The sequence below is a fragment of the Hippocampus guttulatus genome, chromosome 9 (assembly GCF_054856545.1).
Source record: "Hippocampus guttulatus isolate MCC_2025c chromosome 9, RoL_Hgut_1.0, whole genome shotgun sequence".
Lineage (NCBI taxonomy): Eukaryota > Metazoa > Chordata > Actinopteri > Syngnathiformes > Syngnathidae > Hippocampus > Hippocampus guttulatus.
The window spans coordinates 2,581,824-2,608,818 of NC_141269.1; the positions used below are offsets into that span (position 1 = coordinate 2,581,824).

Genomic DNA, 26,995 nt, shown 5'->3' on the forward strand with positions numbered 1-26,995 from the left:
GAACCGCTTGATCCTCACTAGGGTCGCGGGGGGTGCTGGAGCCTATCCCAGCCGTCTTCGGGCAGTAGGCGGGGGACACCCTGAATCAGTTGCCAGCCAATCGCAGTATATATATATATATATATATATATATATATGTATATATATATATATATATAAACAGTATGAAGAGCACACACGAAGACTGAAGCAGAAAACAGAGAAAATGCAAGTAAAACTCAAATCTCTGAAAGTCCTCCATGTTGGCTGGCACAGCCTGTGCGTTGGCACAGCAGGAAGCGGCAAGCGCTCGGCGTTACCTCTGCCAAAGAGATTTTTCATTTCAGCGTGGGTTTGTTTTGTTCTTCTTCCAGGATGAGATCTGTCTCCAGTTTTCATATTCTAACCTGCTTATTTTTATTATTTTTTATTTTATTTTTGGGGGTGGGGTGGGGGGGTGATCTTAACTCATTCAGTACCAGCCAATTCTAGACCAAGTCTGAAAAGACGTTTAAAAACGTCTTTGGGAGTGAATGAGTTAATCATGTTTCACAGAAAAACTCACATTTCCAAGGTTCCAAGCATTTATAGCAGTAGTTCTTAACCTGGGTTCGATTGAACCCCGGCGGTTCGGTGAATCGGTGTCAGGGGTTCGACGGTGCCTCTACCAAGGAGGTTAAGACACACCCAACTCAACATGTCAATTAGTTATGACATGCCCGCTTGGAGATCACTGGCTGCAGATGATCACATGACATTGCTTGTCCAATCCATGCTGCGGGAAATTTAGTTCGCTCAGTCGTCACCGTGTGACTGTCGTGATCGTACGTCATACAATTAATAAACCCAGACTCTCAACCCTGTTAAAAAAAAGCCTTGAAAGTATTCACAGAGTCAAATTCTTGCGAGATTTTCCGAAAATTGTAGATCTGCTTTTCTGTTATGATCAGAAATCCAAATAAAAATGCTTTATGCTTTATTTGTGGTCGCTAGCGTTGCCCCAGGACACGCAAAGAAAGTGTCGTTTGGATGTCATCGTATTTGTGTGTACACGTTACGCACGCACGGACGGACACGTGCACACACGAGGCGTTGATGAGGACAGGAAGTGACAGCGCGCCTCAACCTGACTGAGCAGCACAGGAGCGCTTCATGACACCCTGCAAACATTCAAGCAACAACACAATGATTCAAAGCGGGAGGTGTCGCGCTCAGTCAAAATGTGGAAACAATGGGTGCACCAAGTCGATAGGTTGAGTGGGGGTGATGTGAAAGGCAGTAAAACAGACCAAAAACCAGTGGAGAAAAGTGACATGAACTGGTTTAAAAAAATACATCGAATCCCGTTTAGCACAAGTGAGGAAGTCGAGTCATGTGACTTGAAATCGAGTCTATAGGGGTGTTCACACGGCACACATTTGCTCCGGCGCTGCACCGATGTATTTTGTTGCGATATATTTTGCACCGCAGCAAATTGTGTGGAGCGTTCACACGTACAAAGCCGCTGAGCGTGTCTGCACCGGCACAGCGTCGGTGCAGCCCCACTTGCGTTCACACGGCAGTTTCTGCAGCGGGGCAAAACGACAGAAAACAAATGAGCTGTCGTGTTGGTTCTTTTTAAAACGTATACACAACTCAAGCGACTACTGGACAGAAACGTCCTTCTCCTTCTCGGTCTCCGTGCCTTCTGCTCGAGAGTGACCGCCCCCGAAAACGTAAATCAACGATGACTTCAATGACACTCAGAAAAGCAAACACGTAATGCGCCAAACAGAAAATCAAGAGAGGAAATCACAAAATAAATTATATGTGGAGCGGGGGGTTGTGAACACACAACAAATGAACAAACTACACAAACAACTCCGAGACAGTCCAGTCTTCTACAAAAGGAAAGATGTTACCAGCCAAGTCTTGTGTCGTTATTAAACAAACACATGGCGGAAGTCCGACAGAGCACGAAAGCAACGCATTCTCGCCGTACGTAAACTCTTCACAAGCATTTGCTCTGGAGCAAATTTAACCCAGTTGCGTTCACACGTGCAAATTTACACCGGTGCTGCTTCGCTAACGAGCATTTGCTCTGGAGCAAATTTTTAAACCACCTCCCTGAGGTGGATCAAATTTGGTCCGGTGTAAGCTGTTTTCCGGGGCTACGCCGGAGCTAATTTGCACGTGTGAACGCTCTACTGGGGCAGCCCCGGCGTAGCACCGGACCAAATCTTGCCGTGTCAACACCCCTATTGATTCGATGAATTGCGAATTGCTTGCTAAAAATGGAAAGACTCGTCCTGACTCTGACTTGAGCTACACGAGTTGACAGGTTTTTCTGTGTACATTTGAAATGTTATTTTGTATAATGTGCCTCTGCTTGTTTTGTTTTTTTTTTTCATTCGGGAACGTTTTTTTCTGTCATGCATATCATACACCTGTCACCAGCAGGGTACGCTCTGAAACAAGGGCTGAGCGTGCCATGTTGAGTGAGTGTCACGGGGAAGTTTAAAAAAATGGATACATTTGGACTGAAGATTTATCTTCTTGATGAAATGAGGGAAAAGACAACAGCGACATGCAATGTTTGAAACTCGAAAGTGACACAACATCTACGACGTCGAGCTTCATTTATCAGCTGCAGGTAAGCTAACAGTATGAACTGTCAAGATAGCTCGATTAGCTTGACAGTTTAGCTCACCAATAGCTGTTCAAATTCAAACTAAACGTCATTTCGTTGATTCATGTAATTGATTCATACTTCCACTCCAACCGCAGGCAAAAATAGCCGTCTGTATTCCTCTACTGCTGGTCGAGTTATTACAAACACATACGTAGGAAGCTTTTGCAAGCACTTGTTTCTCTAGTTTCCAGTCAGATGGGATCCTTTCCCGGACTTTAAACTCGACTCGTACTACACCGCCGTATAAGTATTTCTCAAGATATTTGACTCCTTCGGTTTGACGCTAATTCACTACAGTTAACCACAAGGGCTTTTTTTTCGCACGATGCTGTTTCTCGAGAGCTTTCAACACTCATGTGTTTTTTTTTTGAAACAATAACTACAAGCATTACAAAAATGTGTTGCGTTACAAATATATCTTAATTTCATTTTTGTCTTTATGTGGAACTAAAAATGAATGTAGCTGTCTCAGTGGTAATTGGGACAGTAACGAGTAATCCACTCCCAAAGCAGGTGAAAATAAGTTTGTAAAATTTCAGCTTGTTTGTGACAGTTTTGGATGAAATAACCTGTACACATTGAAGCGATAAGAATGTCTGCTCTCTTTTAAAGTCATTTCTTTTTTTCAAGGTCTTCATCCAGCGTTGAGGGCCAGACTGTGTACAAATGTGCAAAGTGCAACATTCATCTTTGCATCAACCAGGAAAACAACTGCTTTGGTGAATTCTACAAGTGAGTCGAATTGACATGTTCACTCTCCACACACAGTCAAACTGAGTGGGATTAAACATCAGTAAATTTGTGATTATAATGTGCGTTTTTATAGTTCATAGAATGATTTATAACAGGATAGCAGTGTGAAGAGTTGTAAATTCTGAAACTGAATTTTTTACATGAATAAATATTCCCCATTTTTGCGATGGTAACAGGGATACATATATATGTATATAAATATACTGTATATTAACCATGAACCTAAATGTATAATTATTTTATTTGCTATACTGAAATTAACAATCTCAATTTAATGTCGCATCTACTTGAAAGCCCAAACCCAATTACTGGAAATAAATTCCGGTGACAAGTGAGTATATGTTGTGAGATTGTAAAAAAAAACCCAAACAAACAAGTGAATGTTGAACATTCTAGTTGCGCTGAAATGTTGGAAAACTTAATGGAGCTATTGACTGCACTTGTTTCGGTTTTCCTTTAAGTTAAGACATGCTGAGGTCCCTGGGCGCTCCTTTGACTTTTTGTTAGATTAAAGAAAAAAATTCTATTCACTGTATGTCTAAAAGAAAACCCCAAAACATCTTGCAAGTTTCGAAAGGTTATTTTATCAAACACACTCAATGGCATTTCAACAAAGGTAAGAGGTTTCATTTATTTATTTATCGAGACACTCTTTTCCATTCTATTGGCTCCAAATTTTAATGTCTTTATTTTTAAAAGGGACGAAGTGTATGAATCGACAAACATGTCTTATGACAAGTAAATACATCCAAATGAGCCAATATCAGTTTTTGGAAGAAAAAAAAAATGAAACTATCACTAATTGGTGAGTACCCAAGAGTGACTTCTCGTCCTGGTATTGTTCAGTGCGACTGTATATAAATAAAGTTGAGTTGAAATTAAGTGATATCGAACATCCCATTCACTCCATTTATCCTGTGAATTTCAACAGGGCAGAAAAATCCCTTTTCATGCATTACATTTAGTTCATCAGTTGGAAGTGTAAAAGGACTGCAAATGATTCTTATTCCGCGTACGGGAACACCGACTCAGAATCCCAACGTGCTTTAACCTTGCTGAAGCTTTGACTTTGGCCCTCGCTAATGATCTTCACTTCTCGAAATGCCTCCCCTTTGCCCCGCAAAGGATAATCACGCACCGCCAAACCATTCCGTATGCAGCGCGACACCTGCCGCATCCCTTTCTTCAGCCTCATTCTTTGCGCTCGGCGGGGACTCCGCAGGGGGGCTGGGAAAGGACTGGCGCTCGTGGGGGCGGAGTCATAGAAGCGGCGGGGTTAGATGATAAAGGGGGTGAATTTGAAAATTTGCTTTTATTTTAAACACAATTGTTTCAAATACTTTTCAGTGACCATTAAATACATGTCGATTTTTGTATAGAAGATACAGTTTATATATCATACAGCAAAACTTGACTGTATGCTGAAAAAAAAAAGTACTATATTTTTTACGTATTATTATTGTATTTTGTTTGTTTATTTATTTGAAAGTGTCGTTTGATCAGGCTGAAGTGGAAAACACACCCAGCCACTGATAAATTACTGCACTCGCAAATATCTTAATCAGGGCTGGAGAAGATGGAAAAAAAATAGCATTGAAAATCTCCATTTGTCATTGCGTGTCTCTTACAGCGTCCTCCAGCTCTATCGCTGAATATTGCATCACAGACGAGTCAATCGCGCATTCATCCGCCAACTGTTGAAGCCGCGCACATGAAAGCATCCTGGCCATATGATAACCATCATGACAAATGAATGCGGTGAGCGTCTGTCAATGAATATTCAAAGTGGACATGGGGCCAAGGCAAAGGCAAAGAGAGAGAGCGCAGTGTGCCTGGAAAAGACACCTTGCTGGCAAAATGCCTCATGAAATCACTTTCAAGGTTACTCCCCCGCGCATTAATCACATTAAGTGACGCCGTTCGTTGTTTGTCACTTGTTTTGTCGTTAAATTGGGGTATCGTAGAACATGTGGTGAAGATGGGGCCGGGCGAGGGTGCGGGGATGATCAAAACCTGAAAATTGAATTAGTTTCACTGGATTACCAGCAAGGTCGCTTGTTGCTAGGGAGAACGTGTGGGGCATGATTAATTCTGCCCCCTAACCTATTAGTATGATTCCTACGAGTTCTACTATTGATAATAATAATTGCTCATTTGGAATAAAGAAAAATGGGACTTTTGACCCCTGCTTTTCAACATTTTGGTCTTGTAACAAACGGTCGAACTTTTTAAGTAAGCAATAACCTTTTTTCTTCATTTTTTTCCACATGACTCTTTGACCATCTTTTTTTTAATACTGTTTTATAATAGTAGAACCTTTAAAAAAAAATATTAAGGAATTACTCTTCTTCCTTTTTTTTCCCCACATGACTTCTTTCTTTCATCACAACAGTCCAACTTTTTTTTTTTTTTTTTTTTGCTCATTAAATTCCGGATTTAAACAGTAATGGTGAACTTGTCTTCACATTTAAAGAATGTGGCAACCCTGTTTCACGTCACTGCTGACTGAGCAATTTTTTTTTTTTCACCTGCTCTTTGCCATCATCCAACCCTTTTTCTATCCGATAATTCCCACGTGCATGAATGGAAGAAAAGCCTCTTTGTCAATGACGAGTAATCAGAGATGAATGGAGGAGCTTCCCTCGAGAGCCTGATGACGTCAGCTGCATCATCCGCGTCTTCATCATTAGTCAAATGATCTTTTTTTTTCTCATAATTCTGCAGTCAAGCTCATCTTTTTCGATGTGGATATTCATAACAGGCAACATCCTCAGCCTTACCCGCACGCGCGCACACAGCCACGCACACACAAGTGGGTCAGAATTAGAATATCGTCGGCCCAGCGGACATTAGCGATGCACGCTCCAGCCGCAAAAACAGCACTTTTTTTCTCCATTTTTTTCCCAAGTCGGTGATTGCAGCGGGATTGAAACAAATATAAATAAATAAGGAGTCTCGTCAAAAAAAAAAAAAAAACCTAATGAAGGCCAGTAAACGAGTCCCAGGGAGGGCGGAAAAAAAATTCCCATGCGAATGATGTGGCCGATGATGAAATGGAGGCGAAATATTCCAAATAATGCTGCAAGAAATGACGCGTTCATGGGATTGAGTTGCCAGGAAATCGTTTTCCCCTATTGAAATGACCCAAAAATGTCATTAATCGCTTACAGCTTTGCAACAAAACACCAACAATTATTTTAATCTTTTTAATAAGAAAAATTGAAAAAAATGTGCATCATTATTTCATGGATTAATTCATTGGGCATCATTTATCGGCCAACAGATTGTAGTAAAACGCCGACAGAAATACTACACATAGCTATGATGATAGAACATGGACCTGATGTCATTAAGTCCTTTCTTGGCAGAGGATAAAGAACATATGTCTTCGTAATGTGTCGCCATGTGTTGCTACAGTTTGTGGCCTGTAACTTTTTTTGTTATGCACATTTTCCGAGCAACGAGCAAAAAACAAAAATGCTTAGAAACAAACGTCGCGTCAGATGGTCACAAAGGTTTTCCACCGATTGCACTACTGAGTCACCCTGCGTATCCACACCCAGTGGGGTTTTATTTATTTTTTGCTTTCAAAGACACGAATAAAAAGCTGTCAACAATTAAAAAATTTTAAAAATCATCATTAGATCGTCAGAGCCTTCATCCAGCATCTTTGATCTTCATTCTTGAGCTAAAAGTATCAACACACTCAAAATAGAATCAGCCAGGCTTTGAGGTTTGATCGTGACTTTTTTCCGGAACAACATAAACACCCATTTTGGAAAAGGTTCCTTGTTTTTCTCGAGCAAAGTTTAACCTGAAGAACAAGAAGAAAAAGAAAGAGAAAACGGTCACGGCAGGCTAAGCGCTAATTGTGGTCTTGGGATAAAAAAAACAGGACAGTTGGGGTTTTTTTGTGTTGTTGGGAGGAAAAGAACGCAAAACAAGCACATAACAAGCTCAGACACTCTGTGTGTGTGTGTGTGTGTGCGGAGACATCGGTCAGCTTGGCGACAAACGCTGTGGTGTTGCTTTTAGTAAAGATCAAAGACTCTTTTTGAATCTGCCTCATGAAAAAAAAAATTGAACTGACAGTTCAGACTTCTCTTAAATGAAACCGACGTGCTTGTTTGTAAACATCAAAGACAGTTTCACCCTGCTTTTTTGGACTCTTCAATGAAACATTTTTTCTTTAAGCATCAAAAACACTTCAATGAATAAATGCTTTGTTTTGTTTTTGTGAACATTCGACAAACTTCTTACACACACACACACACACGAAGAAGCGTGAACGTGTCTTCTACGGTAACACTCGCTTGAACATGACTGCGTTCCGCTGGTGTAATTTCCGCGCTGGGCGGCTTTGCGAGTGCGGAGACAGGTGTTTGGTGGTCTCCCGGGGTTTGGATTTTGGAGGAGGGCAGGGTGGCAACGACATGATGGATCACCATTTCCTTCCCGCGCGTCGACTTTGGAATAGCGACTGGCAGCCGATGAGATGAGATGCCGGCCACTCCAATCTTTCCGCTGGTTTTCTCCGCTCGCAGTTCAGCTTCGTGTGCTTGAGGATGTGTGGGTGTGTCCGTACGTCTTTTTTTTGTTTTTTGGTCACATCCAATGTACACCTTTTGGTATATGTCAAAGAGGTACCTAATGTGCATCAATGAACCGAATACATCAACAACAATTCAGTCTTCTTCTTCTTGGAAACTCAACTTGTATATTTTTGCCGACATCAAAGACACTTCAACTGACCGAATGCATTTTTTTTTTTTTTTTTTTTGTAAACATCTAACATGTCAGCAGCAAACCTAACATGTACACCAGAGAGACTTTTTCGCAAAAGCTAACTGCGTGGTTTGTAAACGTCAGACACATTTATGTACATGTTTTGTGTACCTCAAAGACACCTATTCATTGCTTTGTGGTTTGGCTGAATATTCAGTGCGGGCCTCACTGAGCCGAACATGCGGTTTTTATTCTTCGGTAAACCTAACACGTTTTGTAAACATCAAAGACACTTATTGAAGTTAAAAAAAACCAAAAACTTGTACGTTAGCGTCGTCAAAGGCTGTAAAACATACACACTACTGTTCATGACCTTCGACACGAAACGAATGTCGACATGTACGACATTAACCACCTCTCGTCATAAAGATGCCGGTGAAGCGTTCTGCGCCATCTAAGCACGCTATAGTTCACACCAGTGTTGGCGATCCCCGAGGCCAGCGTGGCATTTATACGGCGACTCTAATTACGCACTCATTAGCGCGCCGAGGGAAGCCGGCGCAACCGGGGGGACGACGTCGCCCGACCTCTTTTTGATTCCTTTCCCTATTCCCTTTTTTTTTTCCCCTCTCTCCCTCATTTTCAAAGGGTGATAAGTTAATTACGAGTTAATGAGCTATACCTTGAGAGACGTCAAGGCTGTTAAGTGCAAATAACGGCTGGCATTCATAAAACGGGTGGCTCTGCAAGCGCTGGCTTGCAAGGTAATTTGAACAGCCTCTTAAAGACAGAAAGAAGTTAATCAAACCAACCTAATACATGTGTTTGGCAAACATCAAAGACGCTAATGTATGTAAACGATAATTTAGTCAACGATACTAATGTGCTTTTTTATTTTTATTTTTATTTTTACACAAAACGCATTGTTTCCTAAAGTTATCAGGAAACCAACGGTACGCGTTTTGTAATCATCAAAGACACTTCAATGAACCAAATCTACGTATTTAGGTAAACATAAAAAAAACGTTTCAGTCTTCAATTAAGCAAGCGTGAGCTTGTTCCTACGCGACCAACATTTAAATACATGCGACAGACCACTAACACGATCACATTCCTTTTGCCAAATGTCAAAGGCAGTTTAGCGCCTTTAAATTGTGATATTTTTCCATCACATCAGACACCGCTTCAAAGAAACTTCACATACTTTTTTTGGTAAACAGCAACTGTTTAGAGCAGGGGTGTCAAACTCATTTCACATGGTGGGCCACATACGGCCTCGGTAGATGTCAAGTGGGCCGGACCATTAAAATGATACCATACTTTGCTATAAATAACCAAAACAATATGTCTAACCTTTGTTTTGGTATAAAGAAGCACAAGAACATTAGGAACATGTTGAAATTTAATGAACGTATCTTTTACAAAACATTTCATGAAGCACCTTACATTTCCTTCGGCAATTTTCTTTTATCATTCACATATATGCATTGCAACTGATCCCACTGATTGTACAAACCTTAACAATTAATTGGTTTTGAAAAATATAGTAATGCACGTTAAGATTAAATGAGATTTATAAAGAAAAGAAGTTTTAAACCATTTACACGTGCATATAAAATCTAAATGTAATCCCTGCCTACACCTTACAAACTAAGGAGAGTGCTATTAAATGTGTAAATGTGAGAGTGCTATTGATAGCGTCTGCTGTCATGGGTCTGTCTCAGTGACGGACTGAGGCTGCTGTTGTCTTCTTCTCTGATCAAAACAGTGTCCCCTAGCGGATACTCAATGAATTGCACCTTATTAAAAATATTAATTCTGTGTCTTTTATGCATTTTTTTCCCACTTTTAAATTATCCTGCGGGCCTGATTGAACCTCCTTGCGGGCCGGTTCCGGCCCGCGGGCCGTATGTTTGACACCGCTGGTTTAGAGAAACCCCTTTTTACAAACATGACAATTTAATATTCAGGAGCATGCATTTTCAAAGACACGCAGTTTTTCGACTCATCAAAGATAACCTAAGGTGCTGTTTTTTGTAGCCATCACACAAAGCTTGAATTGATCTAATATAAATTTTGGGGGGAAATGTCAACACCAATGGCGTCTTTAACGGATATAACTTCAGATGCAAACATTAAAGACACCCCTTGAAGGAACCTCCATTACATTTTTGTAAACATTTTTAGTATGTACTTCCTTCCTGAGACTGTGAAAAGTAGTTCGGCAAACACCCAGCATTAGTGATGTAAAAATACTTGTTTTTGTTCACATCAAAGACACTTTTGGATTGGATTGCGTTAAACGTCTGTCGTAAAGCCATCTAGTGCTTTTTTTCGTCTGTCACGAACACGCCATTCATTTCCTCTGCATCGGCTAAACGTGAAATCCACCTCGCGGCTCCGAAGACCTCGTTAGCGCTAACGAGGCCGACGGCAGATGCCGGATCCACTTTTTAGCCCCTTTTACCTGACTCTCCGACCTTCGCCGCCTTCCCGCGCTCCCCCTCAGCCGCTTTTCAGCGTAATTGCGGCTTGCGGATGCTGTCGGCCTTCGCTGTCCAATCTGACCATATAAGCCGGACAAAGGCTCCTGAGGGCCCTTCCACAAAGGAACAAAATGTGATGTGAAATGCTTTCTTGAATTGCACTCGATGCCTTCCCTCTTCCAGGTGTCCCGGGCCCACTTTTCCTCGCTAAAGTCGAGAACCTGGGCCATGAGACTATTATCCTCCTTGTGGTTATTTTGATTGCTGCCTGTTTATTGGCCTTGCTTGTTTGAAAAACGACTTCTCTGTACTAAACAAGAGCCCTCATTGTGAAATGTCCTCGTATATATAAAAAAAAAAAAAAAAAAATCCACCGGGAACGTCTGTTGAAAGTATCCCTCCATCCATCCATTTTCTGAACCGCTTGATCCTCACTAGGGTCGCAGGGGGTGCTGGAGCCTATCCCAGCTGTCTTTGGGCAGTAGGCGGGGGACACCCTGAATCGGTTGCCAGCCAATCGCAGGGCACACAGAGACGAACAACCATCCACGCTCACATTCACACCTAGGGACAATTTAGAGCGTCCAATCAGCCTGCCATGCATGTTTTTTTTTACCGAGTACCCGGAGAAAACCCACGCAGGCCCGGGGAGAACATGCAAACTCCACACAGGGAGGCCGGAGCTGGAATTGAACCCGGTACCTCTGCACTGTGAAGTCGACGTGCTAACCACTGGACTACCGGGCCGCCCTCTGTTGAAAGTAGATTTTTTTAATTTGTTTGACCAATGGTGAAGTTACGCCAAAACATTTGCCAAACCAAGAGACGGAATGTTAAGAACATGCTACCAATACATTTAAATTGCAAATAAATAAATAATAATAATAATAATAATAAATCTCTCACTGTCTATACGTTGTCACCATACATGTCGTCCCTTGCTCAATCTCGATTCACTTTTTGCTTTTTTTTTTTCCATACTTATAGCTCTGATTATTCACTGTCATGTAATTATTTATCTATCCACTCGCGTAGCCATTTGTGCAAGCCGGCAGGAAAGAATGCGTACAAGACGGAGATGTCCATGTTCATCGATGTCCAAGTTACCCAACTGCACACTGATTGAAAAAATAAATAAATAAATAAGTAAACATCACTCGCTAATTTAAGTTTTCCGCACTGTTAATATGGAATAATGTCCTGTCTTTCAAACGGGTGGACAATAAACCGTTTTTTAATCCTAACATCGATTAAATGACAAACACATCTACAGATGAATCGATTATTAAAATAACCATTCGCTGCAGCGCAACAGTCTTAATTTTTCCTCTGTTGGTGTTTGAAATATAGTCGCTTGCTAAATAGTGTGCTGCCATCTAGTGATAAAAAGTGGTATTACACCCACAATAATGCTGTCCAAAAAAATCCATTTTTTGAGGTGTCGAGGGAGGGTTTACTGTCCATCTCAAGCCGCCGCTGTAAAAAGTACAATAGTAACCATCAAAATTCTGCATTTTTTATTACAATGACAGAATTGTTCATTTCATTTACGTTAAAATGAAGTTAACAAGCCTAAGGTCAAATATCAAATTAGAAAAATGTGACACCCCCTCCCGCAAAAAATGACTGGCTGGGAGAAAAAAAAAATAGCTGAAAGAAAAATTTTACGCGGATGCTGAATGGGACCCAGAAGATAAATCCCAACGTTACTTGTGCCATATTGGACCGGAACATTTGGCGAAGGCACGGTATCAAAAGCAGGGATTATTTTCCAAAAGTGCGAGGAGTTAAAAGTCCACATTGTGTATCGTTACAGCAGATGGTTAAAAAAAGGAGAAGCTTTGATAGCATGGAGAATTAGGTCACCAAATCCTCAAGAGGACGACAAAGAGAGTGAGAAATAGAAAAGAGAGAGCATGGGAAAAGCAGGTGGAAGTGATTGGATCGCAGGATATCCGTCGCATGTGATGGATGAGAAGGCCAACCGCGGGAAAAAAGTTGGGAGATTTTCCCCGCATTCGGGTCGGGCTATTTGTCAGCGATGCCCGCTCCCGCCGTGGATAAACAAGTCGAAATACAAACAAGAAAAGACAAATTGGACGCCGCTTCTCCTCACCCCCATCCCCACCAAGAAGTGGAAATTGGAGGAATCATGTTCACGGATGGATGGAAAATTCGATCTTTTTCTTTTTCTCAAGGCAGTCTGTCAGCTTTCGCTTCCGGGGAATGCATGACATCATGAAAAAGTGACCTGGAGACGAGATTCGGAGTTTGGTGAAAATTTGTGTCAGAAGTGGGATCCTCCTCTCAGATGGCGTTGGCAAAAAGCTTGAATAAAGCTGGCGTTCAGAAAGCGGATCATTAGTTGAGGTGGCACAAAGCCAAATAAAAAGCAAATGTATTTTTTTTTTTTGAGCAAAGACATACAATCAATGTGTGGAAAGTCTGATAAATCTGTGAAAAATATGTCAGAAGTGGGATCCTCATCTTAGTTGGCATTGCCCAAAAATGTAAGACTTATTAGCAGGGTCTTGTGGACTGAGTTAGTTTTTATAAGATGAGTAATTGTGCATTCAGACAGCTGTGGCTAACGGTTAGCAGTTCAATGGCATTTTGCATTGTTTGTTAGCATTCTGCTAACCAGACTTTCCTAAGGCATCAAGTCATTTTTACTCAATTTCTATGGAAAAGTCGGTGTCAGCCCCGGCCGGGGGTCCTGTGGTCCAAGGCCAATCTTGACGAGTCAAGTTCCAAGTCATCCACATGTCAACAAAAGTCCGTTGCGAAAATAGGTCAATTAATCATCACCACCCCAAAAAAGTCCATCAAAAAAAGACCTCACATTTAAACGGAGTTTTGTGAAAAGTCGGTGTCAGAAGTGGCGACGTCAATCCGAACCGCTCTTGTATTGGATCTCAGTGTTTCGGCGTGCCTAATGTTGTGTCCGGCGGTCTCGTCAGACCACGCAGCCGTAGCAGCGATCGGCTTGCCGTTGATGTAGTTTGAAACCAAGCGCGGTCAGGCGAAGGAAGGTCCTCCAAACATTGTGACTTTGAGCGCGTGGGAGTTGATTGAAGGAGCCGATCGGAGTTTGCCGGCCCTTTTGTTTCCCCGCTCATGTCATTTTCCTCCCTTTTTCCAAGCCGTTCCCACGCCTCGGCCTTTCAAAGCGCTAATCCTCGTCTGACGGCGCTAAGACGCAGCCGCTGTGCGCGCCTGTGCGTGGGAGGAGGATGGTCCACCGGAAGATGACCTACATGATGCTGCTGCTGCTTCTGCTTCTTCTTCTTCTTCTCTCTGGCAATCGCTAAAAAGGAGACACCAAATACAATGAAAAATATAAACTGTTGTCAAAATTGACATTAGAAAATAGGTCATACAGGTTTTGGGGGGCGGTTGAAAGTATCAATAATGGAAGGATTCCGAATTTTAAAAATATTTTCTAGAACGTGTCTTTATATGACATTTTCAAGTTACGAAACGCCTCAACAGAAAAATGCGTCTCTACTTACATTTTCTAGCCAAAAGAATTCTTTCAGAACCAATTAATTTCATAAAGAGAGGTACCATTGTATTTTAGTTAGAAAAGAAAATTTGATATATTTTTTATTTGGCTTTTTTTCCTAAGAATGAATTTGCCTTAGATAAAATCACTCATTTTCAGCATCAATCAGAGCACAATTTTACTTTAACAACAACCTTGGCTGTCCTGAAAGTGCGCACTTTTCTCACATGTCCATCGAATTATTAATAAACTGAGCAAGGTTCATTGTTTTTTTGTTTTTTTCCCCCCCTTTATGATGCATAATTCGTCATTTAACTCCCCATTCGAATTTATGTCCGTTCCGCCGATATTTTTGTCCCCTGTCGACTGAGCCAACGTTTTACTTTATGTGATTGTGGCGGAGGAAAAAAAAAAAAGGTTGTTGCTTAAGTGCCAAGCACGCTGACCTCGCCAAATGGTGCCGTCCGCTTTTCACCGCGCGCAAACAATTCCATTAGTGTTTGGCGGATAGTTGGCATTACTCTTTTTCCCTCCTTGAAATGTTGTTTTCCCTGCGGGTTATGCTAACGAAGAAGTTGATTACCTCTCTCCGCATTGACGCTACGTTAACAGAAGTGGGATCGATGGCTGAGAGGTCATCTGTCAGAAGACAAAAAATATATATACGGGGGGGGGGGGGGGGGGAGAGAAAAAAGAACATTTTTCTCCTTCAAAATTAATTTTTAAAAATATATCTTTATTATGTATAAATATTAAAATTGGTAAACTTAAACAAGATAAAAATATGGGGGGGGGGGAACCTACACTCAGCTAATATAGGTCTTTCCGCATTTTGATAAAATAGTTTTAGAAATTCCGAAAAAATAAATGATTTTTGAACTAATTCTCTTTGGTAAAATGTATGACATTTCCCTAAAATTCAGATTTAAAAAAAAATATGTATGTATTTATTTATTTTTGCTGCATGTTTTCAGAATGTGGGAGGAAACTGGAGTACCCGGAGAAAACCTTTCCAAAAATTACTTTTCCCTTTAGCTGAGATGACTCATTGAATTTTAAATAAGTCGTGAATGCTTTTCATCACGAGTATTTTGCTTTTTCAAAACTAATTAAAAAAAAAAAATCTGATCATAAGCACCCAGGAAGTTACGTCATCGCTGCTGCCCTTCCCCAATTGTCTGCGTGGTTCCGTTTTCCCAGCAGCGAAAAGGGGGCGAACAAAAAAAACAATGTTAGGAATGAAGTCCAGTGTGTGTTGAATGGCATTTTTTGTTTTTATTAGCATGAAAGGACACTTTTGGGCTAATAGGAGTGGCCTTCTTGTGAAACAAATGAATGCGGTCAAGAAGCAAAGGCGGACCGGAACATTCGGGGTCAGACAGTTGAGGAGTATTAATTTAATGCACTATAACTGGATAACAGCAGGGGATTCTGGGTAAAGACTTGCGGTGAGGGTTTGGGGGGGGGGGGGGTCGTTTTGGAAAAAGAAAGACACAAAACGAGGAGACGGCGGCAGCTCATTAACACAAAGCTAATCCCATACAGGAAGTAGACATCGGTTAGCGTTGGTGCTTATGTCAAGGTCAAGCTGCATTTTTTTTTCTCCAAGAATGGTCCCCCCCCCCCTCCCGCCCGGTGGTGTCAATCAAGCCCAAAGGGAGGGCTTAATGGCACCATTAATAATTAATCCCCCACCTAATTACGGACACTGCACACAAATGAGAAGGCTGCCGTCAGTTTTATGAGTCACTACTAAATATAAAACGAAAGTCAATAGCTTTGTGCCTTTGGGCCTCAAGCTTGATGCTTACTCTAACTTATATTAGGAAACCAACATAGCAACAGCAACGCATTTTAGACATTCAATATCATACCTGTCAGTCATATCTTCCTTATCCTCAGTGATGAGCTGAGATAAGCCAAGACATCCATTCTGTACCGACCTCCACATGCAGCGCACCTTTCCGTCCTGCTTTAGTTTATAATCGATGCGAAGTGCAACCGAAACTGCTGAATTCTTGTTCGTTCCATTTGATTACTAGCATTAGCACTACATACAAGGTTAGCTGCTGCTGCTAGGTAGCGCGAGGGTTACTAAACACTCAAATTTACGGTTTAAAGCGCTATTTTTGGAATGTGCCATCATTTAAAAATCCAAGAGGTGATAAAAATACTTGTTGAGCAAAAGTGTCGCTAATTCCCTGTCATTTCTGTTTGCTACTTTTATGCTAAATTGTGAGCAAACACAAAAAGCAAAGATCAGGGGGACTAATGATTGACACTTGGCCTGCCACGCCTTCTCTTTCTAATTGGTTGTTCTTCCTCGGGCGCGGTGGCTTGAAAACTTAACTCCGCCATTAAGTTTAGTTTTGTTTTGCGTTTTTAAATCCAGTTATGTGAGAACTATATTTCGCTTGTAGTGTTCAGCTCACGCAGACAACATCTTTCTGGTACTCGTGTTTGTTTTCAGCATAACAAATGTGCCTCTTTCTCCTGGCACTGACTGCGATCATTGTACCACTTGCGAGCTCAGCGTTATCACTGGAACTCAGCATGACCCCGTTAGGGGGGTTGAAACAACTCTCGGTTTTTCTCGCCGTCGTCTGAGAAAACATCCGTCACCTTGGAGATAAGTCGTCATTGTAAAAGAGTGGAGGGGGGGAAACATCTGTCACCTTGGAGATAATGCACAAAGAGGTCTGAAAATCGGAGTGGTTTTAAGATTGGGGGGGAGCCTTGATATATTGTCAAGCCCATTAAAAAATGGGCTTGACAATATATCAGAATTAAAAATAAAGTGCAAGATTATGACAAAATATGTTGAAAATTTGTAAACTGTATAGTTTCAAGTTTTATGGATAAAACCTATCGAATCAACTTAGACTGTATTCATCTGAAAAATAATCAACTGATTAATCCCAATGGAAATGATCGCTAGTCGCAGCATTATTTTTTTTCCTCAAAAAAATAAACATTTCTATTCAAAAAGAGAAAACATTGGATCTTTTTCTAAAAATAAAATTAGCTTAGAGATGCAAATTTGCTATTGGTTTTATTTAAATAAATTTCTTATACAAATACATTTATTCTGAAAAAAAAAATCAACCCCTTTTTTCCAAAAAACACAATCAACAGCAATTCAATGTTCAGCATTAGCATAAAGCTAGTGGACTAAAAACTAAGCTGAAATGGAACGATTTTTCTCGATTGTAAAATTTAACAAATACTAAATGACAAAGTATGGTAAAACAGAATTTTTCTGCTTTTAATTCATATCTTTATTGCCGTAAGTGTTAATGGACATGACTTTATTCAATGTAGATATTTTTTCATTAATCGTCTAATTAATCGGTTATCGGAATTTCATTCTGCCCACCATCAGAATCGGCCTTAAAAAAAAATATATATATATATATATCATATCGGTTCGAACAGAAATAAATTAATAAATAAAATACCCTCTAAAATGTATTCCAAATCCCAATCCCTGTTTTGTTTTGTATTTCCAAGGTTAACAATAGCATTGGTGTGCGAGCGAAGACAAACAATGAACAATGGTCACATGAGATTGGGCTTCGCGTCTTCTAATTCACACGATGAGGGTCAAGGGCGGCCGCTGTTCATCCTCGGAGTGCCCCACTTCCACTCTCATGTCACACCCAACACGCTACGCCGCTCGTCACTAGCACTTATGTCCCGCAACGTTATTGATGTTGTGAGTCAGCAAAGCAATGTCAGTGTAGAAGGAGACACTGACACTCCATAAGTGCATGCTCGCCATTTTTGGTTTTTTTTGCATGTGTGTCGTTTTGTTTTTCTAAAGCATGACCAAGGATGAGTGGAGGTAAAAGGCGAAAGAAAAAAAAAGTCAGTTAAGCATGTCAATCGCCATTACGTGTGCTTCGGCGCCGATGCTGACAGCGACTCTTTGGCATCCTGTATTTGTTCCCGCTAGCGCCACATAAAGGTCAGGAGCCTCGAAAAAAGGAAGATGTCACTTGGCTAGTTGCTGTCATTTTCACAAAAGTCGTCCGGTTGTGGTATTTGCGAGGGGAGGTGTCATGCAGTCACACACACACACACGCACAAAGTTTGTTTTTAAGTCTGTCTTATTTTCTCACATGCAGTTTTTTCCCCCTCAAGAAAGATGACATTGATTCAGAAGATTACATTTTCAAGATTATCTCATTATGTGAGGAAACAAAATGATCGCGAGAAAACATACATTCATCCAGGTAAACAAAAATACTTTGTATGAATTCTCCAGAAACATGACGTTTTTGCTCCAAAAGGTGATGTTTCTCTAGAAAAATGTATTTTATCCTCAATACAATAGATTTTTTTTACCGCGCTTTCACAACAGCTGCAGCTGTAACAAAGGGCTTTACAACTCAACTCAACTATACGCCACCACCTCCAGCACCACATACACACACACAAATTACTCCTACAAAAATGAAGACACCTTTTTTTTCTTCCAAAGACCACTTTTGGAAAAAAAAAGAGTCAGCCTATAGCATATAGTACAGTAGGGTACCAAACTTGCTAATAACTAACTCGCAGAAGCCATCACTGCAATACATCCCATTTTCACTTCATACTCTAAGTGGGACACTGTTTTTGTTTACCTTCTGCTTAACTTAAGTGAGCCCATGCGAGGATAATTTGCACACTCTCATAAAATTGAGATGAGCCCAAAACAAACAAACCCAATGCTTGATACAGGCAAGCAAAAAAAAAAAATTGTAGGTGTGCCACATCTCATGGCTTCGAGGCTCTGGCGCACCACCTCGTATAGATACACTTCATACAACACCGTGCCCTTCACGTTAGTGTGTGTGTGTGTGTGTGTGTGTGCGTGCACGCGCGGCTGGGCGTGCGTTTGTGTAGAGTGAGGTTGTGTTTATCCGGCGGCACATTTGGCTCGAATTTCGCCCCAGAGCAGCCGAGGACTTTTGGAATCATCTCCCGAGATCGACGCAAGTTAAAGCGGCAGCAGTCCCATGATGCACTTGTAACGTTTACAGCTTGTGTATTTAATGAAAATTTGTTTTCAAATCTCTGAATAATCTCGCGCCACCTTACCTCTCTGAGCTCATCCGCCCCTACACACCTGCCCGGCGCCTCAGGTCTGCGGACCAGACATTATTAGAAGTACCAAGAACTAAACTGAGGCTCAGAGGGGATGGAGCCTTTTCTGTTGCTGGTCCCTCTCTCTGGAATGACCTCCCACTGAACATTCGGCAAGCCTCCTCGCCGCCCATCTTCAAAACCCTCCTCAAACCTCACTTGTATTCTTTGGCATTCGACACAGCATGACTTAGATTTGTTCTTGGTCTTACTGTTTGGTGCTTTCTACCGTCTTTATTACCGATTTGTCTTACTGTTTATTGTGCATGTTAAATTGCTCCATGTACAGCACTTTGTATGCAGCGATGGCTGTTTGAAAGTGCTCTATAAATACAGTTGACTTGACTTAATGAAGCGAAACTACTGCCAAAAAAAATGGGCCCTGCTAACTTAATGCTAATGAGCATCCATGTCGCGGCCATTTAACCTTTAAGCGGTGGATTGAGCACAGGCGATTCAGCAACATGCGTAAAGACAATATAGCAGTCCTGATTGTTATCTACTGTTCATTCTCTGCGTCGAATGATATTAGCGCCGCACTGATGAGCTCAGAGGAGTTGAGTCATGCCCTGCTGCAATATGTAAGGCCTGCCTAGGACTCAAGTGGCATTCATGATGCCACTTGTCATGCCCCCAAGTGGCCATGACAAGCACACCTGATTTAATGATGCGGTGTGACAAAAACTGTTTAATTCTTTTTTTTTTTTTAATGCTATTTAATTATATATAATGATTGTATGTTTCATAAAGTACAATATTCATAGTGTGCGATTTTACCTCGTTAAGATCTACATCAGAATAATGCTTTTTCTTTTGGTTTTGCGGGAGCAAAGGCTGGAACGGATAAATGGCATTTCCATTCATTTCAATGGTAAAAGATGATTTGAATGTTTTGGATCAAAGCAATTATCACTTAGCGCTGCTTTGTGCAATGAACCTGTCCAAAACAGCAAAAATAAAGTCATGTGGAAAAAGTCAATCCATACCGTCACAGTCAAGGGTTCACTTTAGTTTGTCATTTTCCAAACTGGCCCTCCATTGAGGTTTGGGGGAGGGGGGAGGTGCGGGGGTACATGCAAATGAAGTGTGGCTGATGTTTGCTGCTCACAGATAGGCCGCTGACAATCTGCTCTCGGTGACTTTGTGACAGTGGGAAATGCGGCAGGAGAGAGAGAATAATTAAAAAAAATACCCCCCACACACACACAAAAAAAAAAAGGCAGAAGGCGGCGAGCTGCCATTGGGAGTGCAGCAAGGCTGACTGGCTGCCTAATCATAGCTGGACCAGATGCGAGTTTCACCAAAGCAACTTTGCAAACCTCCACACTGTGAACCCAGGCTCCGTTCACAAATGCAAAAAAAAAAAAAAAAAAAGGCCATATCATTTGATTTTTAATCACATATATTCTACAATGTATTATTGGAACCACTGAGAATTAAAGTGGGCTAACTCCAGCTTTTTTTTTTTACAGTGTTGAAGCACGCTTCAGGTGACTGGATGCAAATTAGAGTACATACATAAAATATATTGCGAGACAGCAAAAGCAATCGATGACGTCGAATCTATGTCATGGATTCTCAAAGTGTGCTACGAGCACCACTGGTGGTTCATGGGCTCCCTCTAGTGGCACTAAAAAGAATCACTGAATAAAATCTTGACACTGTACATAATGGCTTACGATTGTTTTAAATTAAATATGTACAGTACATTTGTTAAGTACAGTTCAGTTGTTTTTAGCTTTGAACTTTGAACCCATAATTTTCATGTAATCTTTTAGAAATGTTTGTTTTTAAATATTCACTTGGGCACATTTTTTATTCATTACTCAGTTTTTATTTTTGCTATAATTAAGGGCAGTTCAAATTCTGTGTAATGTTACTGTGGCTTACAATCATACTTTCATCGGCTTATTACGCTGCTTGGCCATTATTTTTTTTTTTTTTATGTGCGGCAGTGGAATTACATCCAAAATAAACAGAACAAGACACAACAAAATAATCTGATAATCTACAAAGAAAAAGATGTCACGTCGTGTGATAGAGTGACGTTCACTGTATTTCGAGCTCTTCTATTGATTTGTATTGTTACATTCGCAAGTGCTCAGCTTCACAAGCTACAAAAGCAACGGCGGCAAAACTCAAAACTCCTCTGAGGGGTAACTGCCGCTTTTGGATTTCTAATTAACATCAACAGAGAAAACACACGAACCGAAAAAAAAAAAAAGGCCACTTGCAATGAGAAAATGTGAATCACAACGTCTACTAATGAGTCTTCTGTCATTTTGCAATAATACCACACAGCTGGAGACATGGCAGAGAAGGGATGCTGGTTTTTTTCATAGCCCGCAGCTCTGGTGGGTGGGTTTCTTTTTTTACTTGGAACGAATCCACCTCGGAAAAGCACTTGCTTCCTCAATGATTTTTTTTTTTTAATTAAAAAAGACAAAGGAAAGACACTGCATTGGAGTGGTCCTCAAACTTTTGTCAACTACCACCACCTTCAAAAAAATGCTACTCTCTCCCAGAAACCTCATCATGATCAACATTTAAATACAGCCACTTTGTCAGATGATACAATGTATTCATCCAAAATGAGTTTTTCTCTTGAGACATAAGTTCCGTTTCCCTGTTTACTGGCCGTCGTCACTTCCCCCCCCCCCCCCCGCCCCCCCCACCGCCATCGCTTGTACTTTTATACGGTTGCATCACAAAAAAAAAAAGCAAAACGCCTGTGGAGTTGCTCTTTCACGTGCTCAAGTCTCACCTTTTAAACTTAAATCACAGTAACGTTCCGCTTGCTGTTCTGTGGCCGTAGCCACATTGTGTGTGTGTGTGTGTGTGAGTGTGCGCGCCCCCGACTGAAATTGACATCGGCTTCTCCAGAAGTCTGTAGCGTCTCCTCCATCCGTGTTGCCCACCTTGCCTCATTTAATTCTTTAATGAAATGCATTGTATATATGTGGGCGTACGCTTCACCCTGAGAAAAAGTGAGCTCCCCTATTCATTTACTCATTAATTCTTGAATTAAATTGCAATAACGTAGAGTGTATCCGTGTCCCTGGCAGCCGGGCCGACTTATAATTAAAATAACTGCCACATACCACCTGATATGGTAAGAGGTGTGTGCGTGCGCGCGTCTGCGTGTTAATGTGTGTGCGTGCGCGCGTGTCATTTGCCCTCTTGCCGTGACAATTATAGCTGCCTTAATGGAAATGGTGTTGAATAATATACAGTACATTGCATGGATTCCATTTAATGCCTCCCCAAGAGCGAAGACCAAGTGCGGGATGGCAGAGGGAAAATGTTCACTTCCTTTTCGGGATGAGAACTGCCATTTTTCCCCCCCAAATATACAGTGTTTGTTTACTCGACTGCAGAAATAAAAGTGTTTAATTGGAAGAGGCGTCTATTCGGAAGGAGGCCTTTGTTTTGTACAAATATTTGGGCCGTGGCAAACATCGCTTTTGCCTCGTTCCTCAATTTGCACCCACGGGTGTTGATTAGATAACATGCAGAGGATCGCGTATTTATTTGAAAAGAGGCATCTACTTGAGAGGAGGCTTTTATTTTGCACAAATGCTTGCTTTTGGTCTGAGCTGACCAACACTTTGGATGGACACACGGTTGTGTTTTTTTTTACACAAGTCCAAAAGTCCAGTCACATTTATTTACTCTTCATCTCAGTCTCAAAGGGCTTCACATGCCCACAGTTGACAAATATTAACGACATCCCCTGACCTTAACCCCCAGGAGGGCAAGGGAGAAAAAAAAAGTGGGGGAAAATGAGAAACCTTGAGAAGGGGCCGCAGAATGATCAGCCTGCAAAGGATGCCGAGTGGGCAAACATTGGGCACGATATTGTACTACACAATGTTAGGATGATATAAAAGTCCGTTGAACAAGAGACGCAGAAGAGTTTGCCAGACGTTTAATCGAAAGAGGTTTCTATATGAGACAAAACGATTGTTTGAGGAACTGGACGATCACTTTTCAGTGTCCCGCTGGAAAGTTTCTCAAACACCAGTGGTGTTTATTTGCGCAACTGCAGCAACAATCAGGCGTTTATTTGAGCAATAAATATGACATACGTTGATGGAGAGGACATAAGTGGCTTCATAAAGAAAAAAGTTCAAATAATCTCACACATTGGATTTGCAACTCAAGCCCATATAAACCAAAACGCCATGTCGTTTGTGTTGAAATCTAACTATGGATCAAATTTGGGTCACACGGGTCCAAAAAACAAAAAAAAACATCTCCTGTCGCCCACATCTTTTTTTTTCTCCTGCCACCGCGCCGATACTTCCATTAGCGTAGCGCAAGACGGCGAGAACAGAGCGGTAGCCTCATTTAGCGCCTCGCCGCCATTGCAGGGAAGAAAGCGTTGAAGCTTCTCCGTGACAAAGGCGCAGCCAAGCGTTTCAAACGTGTACAACTGCGCCATGGCGTGCGCTTTACCACTTAACACGATAAGTGCTGAAAAACGCCGCGCTGTGCGCAATCGCTCATGTGACGTGGGCTGAGGAAAAGTCACGACACACTTCCACTCCGCTCCTGTAGGTGGCGGTAAGTAAATCAGCAAGTCATTGTAAAACTATAATTTTTTGCCTCGTACTTGTTTACGCTATAGCTCAATTCAATTTTTTTTCATTTTTTTTGCAGGGGGGGGGCATTTTATGGCCAAGAGCCAAGGTTTTTTTGGGGGGTGTGGCCGGTAGCACTTGGAAGAAAAATTTGGAGAACTTTTATCTCTCCAAAAATGCATACCTTTAGATTATTTTGAAGACTCAGCCGTCTTGATGTTTTTTCAACACGCACCTTGGAAACATCAAAGACTCCAGACTGTCTTTAATGTTGTCGGAAACACGGACCTTTCGCTCCGCTGACCTGAGCCTCCAGGGAAGCGAGATGGCCTTCTCAGCTTTTGAGTGGACCTCCTTCCCCTGTGGGTTTGCCCGTCTTTTCACCACCTCACACTGTTAGTGAATCCTGATCCGATCACCTCCCACACTGTCAAAAAAAGGGTACTCCAGGGGTCCGTTGCTTTCTTTTTTTTTTACAAGATGAATCTTTTGGTGAAGTACCCCACAGGGTTCACAGCTGAACGGCTAGGTACAAACAAGTACTGTTCATGATCAGAAAAGGTTCATAGAATGGTCTAAACTGGCAAAGGGACCATGTCTGGACCTTTTTGTTTACATGACAAGAGTACAAACAATTGCTGGGCCTGTGTGAAATGGTGAATGCCTTTCGACAGAGCCCACGTTTGTACGACAGTAATTCAAACCAGGGATGTACTTCACGCACTTTAAACGTTCTTCTCCAAAGAAATTTTCAGTCCCCGGGATGGAATGCGGCATGGTAATGCTGAAATTCTTCCGTTGAAAGTAGCAGCCCCGTCGTAATTTGCTTTCACGTTCAATTTAAATGACACGTTGTCAACACGAATCCTTGACTGTGGCTATTGTGCAAAGCAGTAACATTCCGTTCCGTCTTCTTGAATGACTCTAAAATGCCACCAAATCAATCGTGGATGACAGCATCTCTGTTTTCCTACTCAAATTGAGACGGGTGCTAAGTGATGTCTGCCATCTAGTGGTGAACCGTGTTAATCCAACTTAAAATTGATCGGCTGTGGTAGGCGAAGCATTTTTGTAACGTTGCCCATAGAAAGTAAACTTTGTTAAGCAAATATGTAGCCCTAATAAAAATCTATGTAAATGTATGTACATAGGTTTTAAGGGTACAAAAGGTGCACCCTTGAGGGATCCTTAAACTGAATCCATATTTTAAATGACACCATTAAATAGTCAACGGTGGAGATTAGTGGCACCAGTGCCCTTGACCTTCACAATCACAGGACTGAATAAATGCGACTGCTGTTCATGAGCTACACGTGACTCGCGGGAAAACAAGGTGCACGAGCAATCCACCGCCTACCCCTTGTTTCCTCAACCTCCTCGCAGGTTATTTATAAACTTTTAAAAAATATTTTCATTCAACCAATCGGTGGGCCCCTCGGCGGCATCCCGTCGCTCACGTGAGAGTGGGGGCGGTTGCCTGGCAACTGTTAACCAACTCACTGGCTCACGACAAGCTTCCAGGAGAAATGTACTCGTAGGGTATAAATAGTTGCTCAAAAAGTCAAGGCGCTCAAATGAACGGTAAACAGGTGCGCGCTGTCCCTAACATTTTGGTTAAAAGGAAAGGAAAGGCTCATTTTAAATCAGGAACTCAAGTTTGAGAGTTTAAGAAAATACTTACATTGTTGAAGGCGCCTGAGGGTCTTTGATGTTTGTCAAAACGCCATTGATGTTTAGGAGACATCCTTGGGGGTCACTAAAACATGTACGCTAGGTTTGTTGAAGACTGTTAGTATTCTTCCATTTCAGGTCTTGGAGGATTATTCTAGCGCACATTCTTGGTGATGGTGAAACACGTTCTCTAGGTTTGTTGAACGTTCTCAAGAGGCTTTGAAGTTTATGAAAACATGTTGAAGACTCTTTGATGTTTATGTTCGCTACAGCGAGGAGTACGCTAGCTACCTCCTCTTGCTCAACAACTTCTGGTTGAAGGCCAGCAATATTTGTGGTCCCCGAGCAACTCCCGCTAGTCAGCTAACAATTCTTAGTGGGTTGCTAGCACCCCTCGATGTTCTGCTAGCCACTCTTGATGGTTCTGGCTTGAATGTCTGTCTTTTGTATACCCGTCTGGGGTAAACCTGTCGACACAGTTGACAAACGGCTAACATTTCCAAGCTTTTTTAAAAAAACTTTTGCACACGCCACGGTTGAGTCATGAACGCAGATGCTAACTTGCGCTTTGGCTAATTCCGCTACCATCTGCGCTCTCACCAGGCAAGAAGGACCTCTGAACTCCCCAAAGAGTAGACGCGCGCTGGTTTGTGCAGGCGGCTCGCAGGCTGTTCCCGACTGACTTTGCTCAAGCATTGAAACAAAACCAGAACCATTTTACCTCATCCATGATGACCTTGATGGCCAGGTACCTTGGTTAAATATGGTATTCAGCATTATATGTTCACATCAAGCTGGCGGACTTTTCATTGGACGATACATTGAACAGTTTGGTGTTTAAATATACAATGTTGAATACCTTTTTTGTTTTCCAGTTAACTTGACCTGGTTCTGACAAACAGCGAGAAGCAAACAAGCTTTGTAACTTATTTGAGTTTAAATGCATCTAAATCATGTGGAAAAGGTCAATCTATTTTTTTAAATATGGTCTCTTTATATTGCAGATTTATCATAGGTGGAGAGGTTCCGTGTATTTTTTAATTTTTTTAAGATTCATCCAATCCTGTGAATATTGAATAAATTGAATTAATGTTCAAATGTGGGTTTTTTTCCAGTTAGCTTCTGAAAATGTTTAATTAAGCCTATAAATTCATCCTATCACATTTTGGAAAATATGTTTACATGCATTTACATAGTTTTGAAACTGTATACATTTTTCCAATCAAATTCCAAAATGTAAATAAAAACAAACAGACATTCATACAAAAATGCTTTTGACTAAAATAGAATAATTTAATGTACAATTCAAATAAAGTATTCCTCTAAAACACATTTATTAATAAAAAGAAAAGGCAAGAATAAAGTAAATTTTTTAAAAATGTAAATGGCATGAATGCATCACTAAACAAATCAAACTTTGCCCGGTTACGGCTGACAACGGTTTTGCAAAATGGCTGATTGTTCATATAGTTTGCCTTGAGGCAGCGGGCAC

General features: G+C 41.3%; 1 long non-coding RNA gene across 1 annotated transcript in view; it reads left to right on the top strand.

The window, feature by feature from the left end:
* The first annotated feature begins 2,454 nt into the window (after window positions 1–2,454).
* The window catches only part of LOC147199826 (uncharacterized), a 34,280-nt gene continuing 9,739 nt past the window's right edge, over window positions 2,455–26,995 (top strand). The window contains exons 1-2 of the long non-coding RNA XR_015101806.1: window positions 2,455–2,611; window positions 3,281–3,382. This is a non-coding gene — a long non-coding RNA (uncharacterized LOC147199826). The remainder of the gene's footprint in view (window positions 2,612–3,280; window positions 3,383–26,995) is intronic.